General features: G+C 40.7%; 1 pseudogene across 1 annotated transcript; it reads left to right on the plus strand.

Moving 5' to 3' along the window:
- Positions 1–4,605: 4,605 nt before the first annotated feature.
- On the plus strand, positions 4,606–5,819 carry LOC147992783 (protein RADIALIS-like 3 pseudogene; annotated as a pseudogene). The gene is made up of 2 exons (XR_015615404.1): positions 4,606–5,016; positions 5,473–5,819. The product of XR_015615404.1 is annotated as a protein RADIALIS-like 3 pseudogene (transcript).
- Positions 5,820–14,170: the final 8,351 nt, after the last annotated feature.

A 14,170-nucleotide genomic window follows, 5' to 3' on the forward strand; every position in this document is an offset into this window, starting at 1 on the left:
CTTGTTGTTTCCCGAAAAAACTTTCCTGCCCTCACATGTATATATACTTGCCCAGGAGGCTCAATACTATACACAAAGCATTACGCCAATTCTCTCATCTCTAATCCTCTTACATGGTATCAACTATAAGTTCCTAGACCTAGCTCCAGAATGCTAGCTGTTTTTGTCATACTACGTTGGTGTTGATACTATGAGTGGTTTCAGTCTGTCAGAAAAGTTTTGTAAGTTATCTTGTATGGACAATAATTTGTGATTGTGGTGAAAGCCTGACAGTATCATAAGTCATGGTAAAACTTATCTCAAGCTGGCTAAATGTTGTGGCTTCGAAAACACAGACCGAAAAACAAGGACATGTAGCTATGGCCATATTATTCCTACTAGCAATAGTATAATTAATGAATACATTGGCCACACTCTGATTTATCTTCTTAGCATGAACCCTGTGGCAGCGGGGGTAGTGTGTGCCGTGCGCGTACCCTGTAAAGTGGAGAAAGCCAGAGGGAGTCGGCGTTTCCTTTTCAGGTGAAAAGAAAGAAAAAAGTGCGAGTAGCTTTGAATCCACGACATATATAGCGATGCCCGCTACCCTAGCCTGGATTCCGATTCCCATCTTCAGCAACTTGTTGAGACAATTGAATCCGGATCCCTGAGCTTTTCGGCTCAAATTTGGAATATGGCCAGCCGATGATGCAGTGACACGGAATCCAGTCCGATCCAAGACTACTACTTGACATCAGGGAGGGATCAGTCAATTATCCAGGCAAGCAGCTGGCAATGAAGAAGATTCTATATACCGACTAATGATGGCTTAGAGCCTTAGACAGAGCCCAAAAGCATTCCCACTTTGCTTCTTTTGTGAAGATAGATGATAGATGATGTTTGTACTTACAAATTCGGCCTGGTTGATTCGCAAAAAAATAAAAATAAAATCAGGCTGGTTGTTCTGAAAGACTAAACATAAGAATTGAAACATACAGTGTAGATAGAAAGTTGGTTCCTCCGTACAAGCTAACGTAAATATTCCGCACAATGCGAGATGCCTTTTATGTTATCTACCTTCTCACTTGGAGACAAGACGCCGTACAAGCTAATGTAAATATTCTACACAATGCGATTTTCCGGAGCCCGGTGCTGAATTATAATATCACAAGAAGTTTATAACAAATCTTCGCTCAAGATTAAACTGCAGGCAAGGAGGGAAAGATCTATGTCGCCTATTTCAGTGGGCATGGGTCACTAATTTTGTTTCCCTACAACAGGCCATGCCCACTGGGCTGTAGCGCGGCATCATTTTCGTCAAGAAGAATGCGCTAAGATAGTGCGGATTGTATGTAGGATAAAGTTATGTTTTACTAACGTATATGAACTGTATCGTGATGGCCTGCCTTAGAGAATACTGGCAAAATTTGCAAGAGCAAATGCCTTCCTGTAGGAAGTAGAAAAACACCCCAAGAAAATGACCGCAAAAAACAAGCATGTTAGCAACTGATTTTTTTTTTCAAAAATAGAAGACATATATGCAGATATAAAGTTAGTTCTTGTGTACAATATGTGATGCCCCCTCCTCTTCTTTTATCTGCCCTTTCACTCGAGAGGGACAACATTTTGGTCACTCATACTTTCCCAGAAGCAACACATTCAAAACAATCCAATCTTCCATTTTCGCTCCGCAGGATTACTTTTTTTGGCGAAAATAAAAACATTTTGTCGCCAGGAGTTGAACCGGGTCTGATGTGAGAGCCGAGTATGTTAACCACTTAGACTACAACGGATTCAATTTTTTAAAATCGTATACCAGATACTGTCATGTTTAAAAATACAGGACCACGGTTGTGATAACCTGCAATTTTTGTGATACTGCTAGTTGGAAGTTAGTAACCCATCGGAAAGTAGTGGCCACTCTCGGGTGTACTACACCCGAGTTAGCAAAAATTTGAAAAAAAAAAGTTATCAAACAAATCTAAAAAATCTGAAATTTTGTGGCATCAAACTTTACCAGATGTTCAAGGTTCTTGCAAAAGTTCATCCAAAAATAACGTCCTAGGAGCTCTCACGGGAAAAAAAATCAAAATCGCTGCTAAAAATGTGAACAAAACTTTGAGGAGTGATTTTGTTATTTTTGGTGATACCTCCTCAGATGTTATTTTTGGATAAATTTTGCAAAAAACTCAAAAAATTGTAAAGCTGGAGGTCATAAAATTTCAGTTTTTTTGGATTTTGTTTGATAACTGTTCTCAATTTTTTTGCTTACTTGGGTCTAGTACACCCAAAGAGTAGAAAATCCAGTCTCATGACCATTGCATGAAGGACTGTGGAACAATAGGAAATGCTTCCAGAAATACTACATGAATAAGTACGCATTTTGCTGGTTTACTTACACGGCCTAGCATCTTCCTAAAAATCATTTTTACTCCAATTGTTCGAAATTTGACGGGGAATCCTGCATCTTTCCCATGGCTTTTACGCAGATATGATTCCGGTGAAGAGATCTCCGGTGGACGGGTGGTGGCCACCGGTCCACATGCCCGCAAGAATCAAACCCGATGCAAGTTGCGCTCGCCGCCCCCGCCGCAGTCCAGTGCATCCGATGCAAACCCCAGCCTCCTAAGACTCCTTGAGCAAGCAGCAAGCAAGGAGCCAGGAGCAGGATGGAATTTTGTCAATGTACTTTCCAAGACCATTGGAGATGGAAAGATAGATATATTCCTTCGGTCCCCGGACCCAGAGGGTGTTCATCTCCCTCTTTGGAATCTGTTGGTCGACTGGGTGGCGGAGATCATTCGTGCGACATGTAAAGAATGGAAGCTCTAAGCCCACATCCCTGCGCTTTTTCTATCCCAAACGGATGAATGGTGCTCCCTAAACTAATGCATGGTCAAGCAAAACACCCTGTCTGAATTCCGCGACCCCTTTCTGAACAATGCAAAAATATTTCTTTAGACGATTTCTGTATTACGTATAAAAGATTTCTCTATCGCTGACTCACTGTGAGAAAAAAAATCTAGGATACTATATCGCCGATAATGTAATAAAAGATACAGTGATGCTAAACCCATGCTTTAATTCACAGTTTCTGGCACATATGGTAGAACTACTTTTTGGTGAAATGGTGATCAGCTCAGATAGGCTATGAGGGTGCATGTATGACATGCTTGCGAGCATTGGGTCAGAGGGGTTTCAGAAAACTAATGGAAATGAGCATGGAGATGAGACGTTTTTGGGTATGCGCACCTGCACATTGGCAGCTCTGTTCAGAAAAGCACGTATCCTCCTCCTCCTCTCCTGTGGGCGCCTTGCAGCCTATTGGCCGATCTGCACGCTTTACGAGAGACTCTCTGCCGACCCATCATCAATGTCAGGATCACACGGCTGAGACATCACCATGCATGCAGAGATGGATGCTTCCGTTGTTGATGTGAGCAGAGCACGCAGCCTGTGTCAATTCATCCACGCTGCTTGCTACGGCAGCTAGCAATGTGTGCATAAATGTTGAATTTGGAACCATGTAGAAGATGTGGCCAGGTATGTATTTGAAAACTGATTACCAAGAAAAAAAGAAAGGCGATGGACGTAGTGAACACGTGAATTTCACAAGGAATTTAATTACCAGACATCAAAGCTGCCTACCATGCCCATGCCATGGTGGAGAAGCTGAAAGCTGAGAGCTAGTTATGCATGTGATCAATGTGACCTGTCACTATACTTGAGGGGAGAGACAAGCAAGATGTGCAATGCTCCAAACGGTAGGATGTGCAATGCTACAGCTAGCTGGTGTAGTAGTAACTGAGCTGGAAAGGGCGCATCCGCGCATGCATCCAGATTCCAGAGCACTCGCCGTCCATTTACATGTATCATCGCGAATGAGTGGAAACTGCTGCCTGGTGATGAACAGTTGTCAAATGCATGCAAAACTAGCATTGGAGGGAGAAGAGGTCACACCACCATTGCCATCTGTCAGTGGCCGCCGTGCCGTGCCATGCATGGCCACGCTGACAATAATTAGGTAACCTCCATCTACCTGAGAGAATATGTTTTGGAGTTCTGACAAGTTCTCAAAAAAAAATTATAGCATGTTGAAGAGATGGTTTTCTATACACATGTAGAATTTCAAGTTAGAACACAGTACAGATTCATTTACAATGTAGGAAAAAAACAATTCAATAATGAATAATGAAGAATAGCAAGCTGGGGCCAGAATATGCACACAGAAAAAAATATTTCTCAAAAAAGGGATTTCATTTCCCTTTGAGATGCAGCTTAGCCAGGAAATTACATCAAACACTTTTTTTCTTTTTATAAATTAATCAAATTTTCTTTTACATCAAACCGAAGCACTAATTCAGATTTAGTTACGACGGATTCAAGAGTTATGAGTTAATTCAGATTACGTTGATGTGTGTAGTGTTGGATACAGCTCGAGACGACGTCGGCATGCGTTGGCAGTGTGCAAATGGACCCAAAAGGCTTAATTGCTCAAACAGGCTGTCACTTAAATTGTTCATGTCTGATACTGATACCTAGCTCAGAAAACCTGCGAGAACCTTGTTGTCCTGTCCTCAGCCACCTTTTAGCCCACACCTTCCCAGGGCCTATAAATAGCAGCCCTCATAGCTAAGAGAGACACCAAAACAAACCACCAAAGCTTCTCCAAGAGCAAAGGACTTCCTCAATTCCACAGGAGCACCCCAGGCACAAGAAAGTAGTGTTATTAGTTCCAGTAGAACATCACATCTCACCTGAAAGATGTCTTCCGGGTCGTCGTCTCGGAGCACCTCCCCGAGCTCAGACTCGGAGTGGAGCAAAAAGGAGAACAAGATGTTCGAGGAGGCGCTCGCCTACTACGGCGTGAGTGCCCCCAACCTCTGGGAGAAGGTGGCCAGCGCCATGGGGGGCACCAAGTCCGCCGACGAGGTGCGCCGCCACTTCCAGATCCTTGTCGATGACGTCAACAGCATCGAGCATGGCCGCATCCCATTCCCCAAGTACAAGACCCAGGGCTTCTGGACCAAATAAAAGGTATAATTCTCAACAGACATAGGATGCTTTGCTTCTAACAAGTTTTCAGTTGAACATAATAAAGCATACAAGTTACTGCTGTATTTGTCTGCTTGCTGGGACTGTGTCGTTAGCATAGATGCTTTAACTCAAAAGGCACAACATGCAGGGTATTTATGTACTTTTGTTTTTCTTTAGAGATTACTTACCACCATGCATGCATGACGACTGGCACCATGAACTAACTCTCTATAAGCCAAACTGCTTAATTGCAGCCACCCTGGCCCAATTTATCAGTGGTTTAATCATAGCACAATCAGACAAACAAATTTCCTACTTCCAAAGAAAAAGCTTGGATGGATGTTGCAGTCTTTCTTTTATAGTTTTTTTGTAGAACAAAACAAGTCTCTTCTGTTTGAGTATTTGTGTTCAGAGTTCAGATAAGCTTACAGTGCAAGTGTCTTCTCATGTTTTCAGGGTCGATGAAGCAGTGTAAGCTCCAGTGGACAGTGAACAAAGTTCTACAAAATAGATCTCTTAAGAATGGGCTGATGTTCTAGGAGGAAGCAAGGGTATCCAGCATTGGTTAGAATAACAGGAAGGAATAGAGTATTGTCTATTGTGTGGACAAAGTATTGTTAGGCCCTCTCCAAGGTTAAGTCTGTTAGATTCTCGTCTACATTCATGAACCGGATGTTGTTCATTATCTCCTCGAACCAAGTCGTCAAATAAAATGTCATGTAAACTCATGTGTTTGTGTTATTTGTAAGAAGTTTTACCTGTAGCATTTTGTTGCCTCCAATATCTGGTTTAGCTGGCCACCATGTTGAGTCTGGTCTACCTTCCTCCTTCCTAAAAGAGAATTCACTAAGCTTTGTTCAAGAAGCAGGACGAACCTAATGCCAGAATAATCTAGTACATCTGAGCCCACCAATATTCACTGTTAAGCATCATCGAATCTAGAGTGGTATCATGGTAGAATCAAGAACAGTCCTTGAGATTGGCTATAAGATAGGATCATGATTCCGTCAAAAAGAAGTTGTGAGTATTACTTCAAACACTGCAGAGTACAGTATAATAACTGCAGGCTCTATATATCAAGTCAAAGTGGACATATGGCGATTCCATATTGTTTCCAGCCATAAAAGTTACACTCTTCTCTAGAAATAACAGGACAGGATGAAACTAAACTTCATTGATAACAAGGCAGGACAAGTACATCAGAGGATACAACCATATTAGCAACCATAGTGGGCACATAGACACACAAGTCACAGTATCACACACTAATACTTCACTATCCAGGCAGCATCTGCCACATTGTCATCTAAACTTAACATCTTTAGTACAACAAATACAGACTAGCATCACACACAAATGACACATACCTAGCTATGAGCTCACATTGCCCTTCTTTGCCTTATTCGCCGTGGCGCCCTTGCTCTACACGAGGCACCACATGAACCTATGTGAAGAGGAGAAAGCTGGGCGGTTACCAATTCCTTTTCAGGGGAAAAGAAAGCTCGCTTTGAATCCCCAGCATTGCGACGCTCGCCATGCCAGGGAAACCACCCTGGCCTAGATTCCAATTCCGTCCCTTACCACTTGACCGGTGAGGCGAATCCAGCTGCTCGCCGACAACATCAACAACATCAAGCACGGCCGCATCCCCTTCCCTAAGTGCACGACCCAAGTATTCTGGGCCTAGTAAAAGGTATAGTTCTCAACTGAGTACGGACATAGGATACTCTGATGTTAACAAAGTTTTCAGTTGAGCATAAGCGTACCAGTTACTACTGTATTTGTCTGCTTCCTAGGAAAAGTATGCTACGCATGACTGTCGTTAGCATAAAGATGTTTTTAACTCTAACGCATAGCATGCCGGGATATTTATGTATTTTTCTTTTTCTTTAGGCGTCACTTACCACCATGCATACATGATGACTGGCACCATCGAACTCTATGAGCCAAACTGCTTAGGGCATGTACAATGGTGCTATTTTAGAAGTCTCATGTTGGATAAACGTTGAGGTGGGGGAGAGAGAAATCATAAGAAAATGTTTGTCTTTTTTTATTTAAGAGATGATCTCTTAGCATAATAGTATGTCTCATCATGTTTTTAGGAAAAGTTCGTTATTGAAGATAAGGTTAAGAGATGACCATTGTAGACATACTTTTATTGTCATATCCAAACTACATGCAAGATTTAACACAAGATTGTCTTATCAACAATTGTACATGCCCTTAATTGCAGCCACCCTGGACCAATTTATCGGTGGTTTAATCTAGCACTATCAGGCAATTTCCTTACTTCTAGAACAAAAACTTTGATGGATCTTGAAGTATTTCTCTAAATAGGCTTTCCCCCGACTTTATAAATAAAGCAACCAATCAATCAATACAACGAGTAGCAAGGTGCCAAAAAATAAAAGTCTGCTGGGGCAACAACTAGCACAAGCATGCCCAAAGAAAACACAAAAGAAAAGCGAAAAAAAGACCACCAAGTAGCCACAACATCGTGGGGTCACCGGTGGAGCGAGGCGCCGAGCCGTGTCATGTAGCGCGTCCAACATCTGCCCCAACCGGTCGCAGTCCCGCTGCCTAGCCAATGGGTGTCAGTGCTGCAAGAACGTAAGAAATCTGAAGAAGGCGTCAGAGGCCCGTCGAATGAGTCTTTCTCCCTCATGCTTTCAACGCGTCCAACTCTCTATTTCCTTTAATAGATTTTTTCTAGATCTTGTGTTATCTAGATACACATTCTCCTAACTTCATGCCTACGTAGAACAAAAGAAAAGAAAGAAAGAGAACAAGTCCCTTCCATTTGAGTATCTATATTTTTTGTTCAGAGTTTAGATATGCCTACAGTGCAAGTGTTTTCATGTTTTCGTGATGAAGCTGTGTAAACTCCAGGGGTGGACAGTGAACAAAGTTGTACAAACTACATCTCTTAGGAAGCAATCAACCCAACATTCGTTAGAATAACTGGAGGAAAAGGAGTATTGTCTATTGTGTGTACAAAGTATTATTAGTTTACTTCCAAGTTGAAGTTTGTCCCTATGTTGTTGTAGGTTCTCGTCTACATTGATGAACTATGTGTTCTCTGTTAGAGTATATTGGTATATCTCTCTATTTGGTAGAATAGGATTTGCAATCCATCTCCTGACTTAAAGGCAGAAGGGGAGTAAGGTAGTGTGATCCGCTCTCTCAATTACTATTTGTATTGGCATCTGATTTTTTACAAGCCATATTGAATGATGCAATGGACATGAGCATTTTGCAGCCCCCTATCAGATTCTCTTCATGCACAAAGTTTACTATTCTCCAATGTGCAGATGATACAATAATAGTCTTACAAGCTAGTCCAAAACAACTCACTAAGTTGAAAGGTCCAATTTATATTTTCTCTACAACATCTGGATTGAAGGTGAATTATCACAAGTCTAATTGATACCCATTAATGTGTCTGAATCTAAAGCCCAAGGTCTCTCATGAATTTTGAATTGCTATACTGCAACTTTTCCATTTACATAATGGGCACTATCAGTTTTTGCAAGCCTAGAATGGAGCATTTCACCTATATTATTGATCCAAAAAAGGTTGAGTGTTTGTTCTCAAAACTTGAGTTATGATGGTAGGCTCTTAATGGTGAATGTTTTTTTTGCCAACATAAACCCTCAAAGAGGGTTTTAGATTTTATTTATATGCAACCCCAACAGTGTACAACAATCAACTTTCCAAACGGAAAGGAGATTTATTCCAGAGCCTCCTTAGACTTACAATTAGAAGATTTTTTGCATAAGATAGAAAGACTGGAGGAACAACTCTCAATAAAATCTTTTTATCTAGAGAGTGGGTAATTCATAGGTGCAAACCCATCGAACGAGTTCACGCCCGAGGGTGGCCCGATCTTCACATCGTAGGATCGAATCGGGAAGAATAACTAGCTGCAAGCAGCCCGGATAACTAGCTTTATACCCGCCGAGGTTGGATGAAACTCGTACATTGGGGATGCTCACCAGAGCTACAAGAACTACAACCCGCTGTCCGAACAATCGCAGAACCACAAACAGGGACTAACCCACAAAAAATAGCTAAAACCATAGAGCAGGAATTAGGGGGAACCAGAGGCTCCTTCTTGTGAATCTGGTGAATCCACAAGAGCAATAGTAGCAAGGCCTCTCGGATCTTAGTAGTCTACAAGCTTGTAGCTAAGGTGGATTTTTGGCTGAAAAGTTCCCTAGAGGATGGGGAAGATGGAGTTATATAACCAGGGACAACCCCCATCACTACTGCAGGATGCGGCTAACGTGAGACTACGATCAGAGACCCTTCGACGAAACTGTGTGCGATGCAATAACCGCAAATGGTGGTATGATACGTCCATTTTGGATCATGCTTTTATATCGATATTTATTGCATTATGGGCTGTTATTACACGTTATGTCACAATACTTATGCCTATTCTCTCTTATTTTACAAGGTTTACATGAAAAGGGAGAATGCCGGCAGCTGGAATTCTGGGCTGGAAAAGGAGCAAATCTTAGAGACCTATTCTGCACAACTCCAAAAGTCCTAAAACTTCATGGGAGCAAGTTTCAGAATATATAAAAAATATTGGGTGAAAGAAGTACCAGAGGGGGGCCACGCACCATCCACGAGGGTGGGGGCGCGCCCTACCCCCTGGGCCCGCCCCTGCCTCGTGGGCCCTCTGGCAGCCCTCTGAGGCCCATCTTCTACTATATGAGGTCTTTCGTGGAAGAAAAAATTATAAGCTAGCTCCCGCGATGAAACTCCACCGCCATGAGGCGGAACCTTGGTGGAACCAATCTAGGGCTCCGGCGGAGCTGTTCTGCCGAGGAAACTTCCCTCCAGGAGGGGGAAATCATCACCATCATCATCACCATCGATCCTCTCATCGGGAGGGGGTCAATATCCATCAACATCTTCACCAGCACCATCTCATCTCAAACCCTAGTTCATCTCTTGTATCAAATCTTTGTCCCAAAGCCTTAGATTGGTACCTGTGGGTTGCTAGTAGTGTTGATTACTCCTTGTAGTTGATGCTAGTTGGTTTATTCGGTGGAAGATCATATGTTCAGATCCTTTATGCATATTAATACCCCTCTGATTATGAACATGAATATGATTTGTGAGTAGTTACGTTTGTTACTGAGGACATGGGAGAAGTCTTGCTATAAGTAGTCATGTGAATTTGGTATTCGTTCGATATTTTGATGAGATGTATGTTGTCTTTCCTCTAGTGGTGTCATGTGAACGTCGACTACATGACAGTTCACCATTGTTTCAGCCTAGGGGAAGGCATTGGGAAGTAATAAGTAGATGATGGGTTGCTAGAGTGACAGAAGCTTAAACCCTAGTTTATGAGTTGCTTCGTAAGGGGCTGATTTGGATCCATATGTTTCATGCTATGGTTAGGTTTACCTTAATACTTCTGTTGTAGTTGCGGATGCTTGCAATAGGGGTTAATAATAAGTGGGATGCTTGTCCAAGGAAGGACAGTACCCAAGCACCGGTCCACTCACATATCAAATTATCAAAGTACCGAACGCAAATCATATAAGTGTGATGAAAACCAGCTTGACGATAATTCCCATGTGTCCTCGGGAGCGTTTTCCTTTATATAAGAGTTTGTCCTGGCTTGTCCTTTGCTACAAAGAGAATTGGGCCATCTTGCTGCACCTTATTTACTTTATTTACTTGTTACCCGTTAAAAATTATCTTATCACAAAACTATCTGTTACCGATAATTTCAGTGCTTGTAGAGAATACCTTGCTGAAAACCGCTTATCATTTCCTTCTGCTCCTCATTGGGTTTGACACTCTTACTTATCAAAAAGGCTACGATAGATCCCCTACACTTGTGGGTCATCAAGAATCTTTTCTGGCGCCATTGCCGGGGAGTGAAGCACCTTTGGTAGGTGGAATTTGGTAAGGAAACATTTATATAGTGTGCTCAAATTTATTGTCACTTGTTACTATGGAACATAATCCTTTGAGGGGCTTACTCGGGGTATCTTCACCCCGACCAGTAGAGCAAAGAGTTTCTCCTCAACCTACTGAACCTACTAAAAATGTTTACATTGAAATTCCTTCGGGTATGATAGAGAAACTGCTAGCTTATCCTTTTACAGGAGATGGAACATTACATCCCGATTTGGGCCTAATCTATGTGGATGAATTTTGTGGATTATTTAAGCTTGCGGGTATGCCCGAGGATGTTATCAAGAAGAAGGTCTTCCCTTTATCTTTGAAGCGAAAGGCATTGACATGGTTTAGGCTATGTGATGATATGGGATCATGGAACTACAACCGATTGAAATTGGAATTTCATCAGAAGTTTTATCCTATGCAACTTGTTCATCGTGATCGCAATTATATATATAATTTTTGGCCTCGCGAAGGAGAAAGAATCGCTCAATCTTGGGGGAGGCTTAAGTCAATGTTATATTCATGCCCCAATCATGAGCTCTCAAGAGAAATTATTATTCAAAAAATTTATGCTCGGCTTTCTCTCGATAATCACTCCATGCTCGATACTTCTTGTACTGGCTCTTTTATGATGAAGACTATTGAATTCAAATGGTATTTATTGGAAAGAATTAAACACAACTCTGAAGATTGGGATCTCGATGAAGGTAATTAAGGAGTCAGGTATAACACCTAAGTTTGATTGTGTTAAATCTTTTATGGATACCGATGCTTTCCGTGAATTTAGTACTAAATATGGACTTGACTCTGAGATAGTAGCTTCTTTCTGTGAATCGTTTGCTACTCATGTTGATCTCCCTAAGGAGAAGTGGTTTAAATATAATCCTCCCATTGAAGTAAAAGTAGTTGCACCTATTAAAGTTGAAGAAAAGACTATTACTTATAATGATCATGTTGTTCCTACTATTTATATTGAGAAACCACCTTTTCCTGTTAGAATAAAGGATCATGCTAAAGCTTCAACTGTAGTTCGTAAGAGTAATACTAGAACACCTACACCCTCTGAGAAAATTAAAGTTGAACCTAGTGTTGCTATGGTTAAAGATCTCTTGTACGATAATATTGATGGGCATGTTATTTACTTCTGTGATGAAGCTGCTAGAATTGCTAGACCTGATACTAAAAATTAGCATAGACCTGTTGTAGGCATGCCTGTTATTTCTGTTAAAATAGGAGATCATTTCTATCATGGCTTGTGAGATATGGGTGCTAGTGCAAGTGCAATACCTCATTCCTTATATAAAGAAATTATGCATGATGTTGCACCTGCTGAGATAGAGGAAATTGATGTTACAATTAAGCTTGCCAATAGAGATACCATTTCACCAGTTGGGATTGTTAGAGATGTTGAAGTCTTGTGTGGGAAAGTTAAATATATTGCTGATTTTCTTGTTCTTGGTTCCCCACAAGATAACTTTTGTCCCATTATATTTGGTAGACCCTTCTTGAATACTGTTAATGCTAAGATAGACGGCAATAAGGATATTGTTGCTATTGGTTTAGGGGATATGTCTCATGAATTTAACTTTGCTAAATTTCGTAGACAACCCCATGATAAAGAATTGCCTAGTGAAGATGAAATTATTGGTCTTGCTTCTATTGCCCTGCCTCCTAATGATCCTTTAGAACAATATTTGCTAGACCATGAAAATGGTATGTTTATGAATGAAAGAAGGGAAATAGATGAAGTATTCTTTAAACAGGGACATATTTTGAAACACAACTTGCATGTTGAAATCCTAGGGGATCCTCCTCCACCCAAGGGTGATCCCGTGTTTGAGCTTAAACCATTGCCTGATACTCTTAAATAGGCTTATCTTGATGAGAAAGAGATATATCCTGTTTTTATTAGTGCTAACCTTTCAGAGCATGAAGAAAAGAAATTATTGAAAACTCTGAAGAAGCACCGTGCTGCTATTGGATATACTCTTGATGATCTTAAGGGCGTTAGTCCCACTCTATGCCAGCACAAAATAAAATTGGAGAAAGACACGAAACCGGTTGTTGATCACCAACGACGGTTAAATCCTAAGATGAAAGAAGTGGTAAGAAAATAAATACTAAAGCTTCTGGAGGCAGGTAAAATTTATCTCGTTGCTGATAGTCAGTGGGTAAGTCCTGTCCACTGTGTCCCCAAGAAGGGAGGTATTACTGTTGTTCCTAATGACAAAGATGAATTGATCCCACAAAGAATAGTTACAGGTTATAAAATGGTAATTGATTTCTGCAAATTAAATAAAGCTACTAAAAAGGATCATTACCCATTACCTTTTATTGATCAAATTCTAGAAAGATTATACAAACATACACATTTTTGCTTTCTAGATGGTTATTCTGGTTTCTCTCAAATACCTGTGTCAAAAGAGGATCAAGAAAAGACAACGTTTACTTGCCCTTTTGGTACCTTTGCTTATAGACGTATGCCTTTTGGTTTATGCAATGCACCTGCTACCTTTCAAAGATGTATGACTGCTATATTCTCTGAATTTTGTGAAAAGATTGTTGAGGTTTTCATGGATGATTTCTCCATATAGGGAACTTCTTTTGATGATTGCTTAAGCAACCTTGACCGAGTTTTGCAGAGATGTGAAGAAACTAATCTTGTCTTGAATTGGGATAAGTGCCACTTTATGGTTAATGAAGGTATTGTCTTGGGGCATAAAATTTCTGAAAGAGGTATAGAAGTTGATAAAGCTAAGGTTGATGCTATTGAAAAGATGTTGTGCCCTAAGGACATTAAAGGTATAAGAAGTTTCCTTGGTCATGCTGGTTTTTATAGGAGTTTCATTAAGGACTTCTCTAATATTCCTTTTGTTTTTTATGATCATTGTGTAGAAGCATTTGAAATACTTAAGAAAGCCTTGATTTCTGCACCTATTGTTCAGCCACCTGATTGGAATTTACCCTTTGAAATCATGTGTGATTCTAGTGATTATGCTGTAGGGGTTGTTCTAGGACAACGAGTTGATAAGAAATTAAATGTTATCCAATATGCTAGTAAAACTCTCGACAGTGCCTAGAGAAATTATGATACTACTAAAAAAGAATTTTTAGCAGTTGTATTTGATTGTGATAAGTTCAGATCTAATATTGTTGATTCTAAAGTAACTGTTCACACTGATCATGCTACTATTAAATATCTTATGGAAAAGAAAGATGCTAAACC

The sequence above is a fragment of the Triticum urartu genome, chromosome 1A (assembly GCF_056163025.1).
Source record: "Triticum urartu cultivar PI428250 chromosome 1A, HENAU_Tu73, whole genome shotgun sequence".
NCBI classification, from domain to species: Eukaryota; Viridiplantae; Streptophyta; class Magnoliopsida; order Poales; family Poaceae; genus Triticum; species Triticum urartu.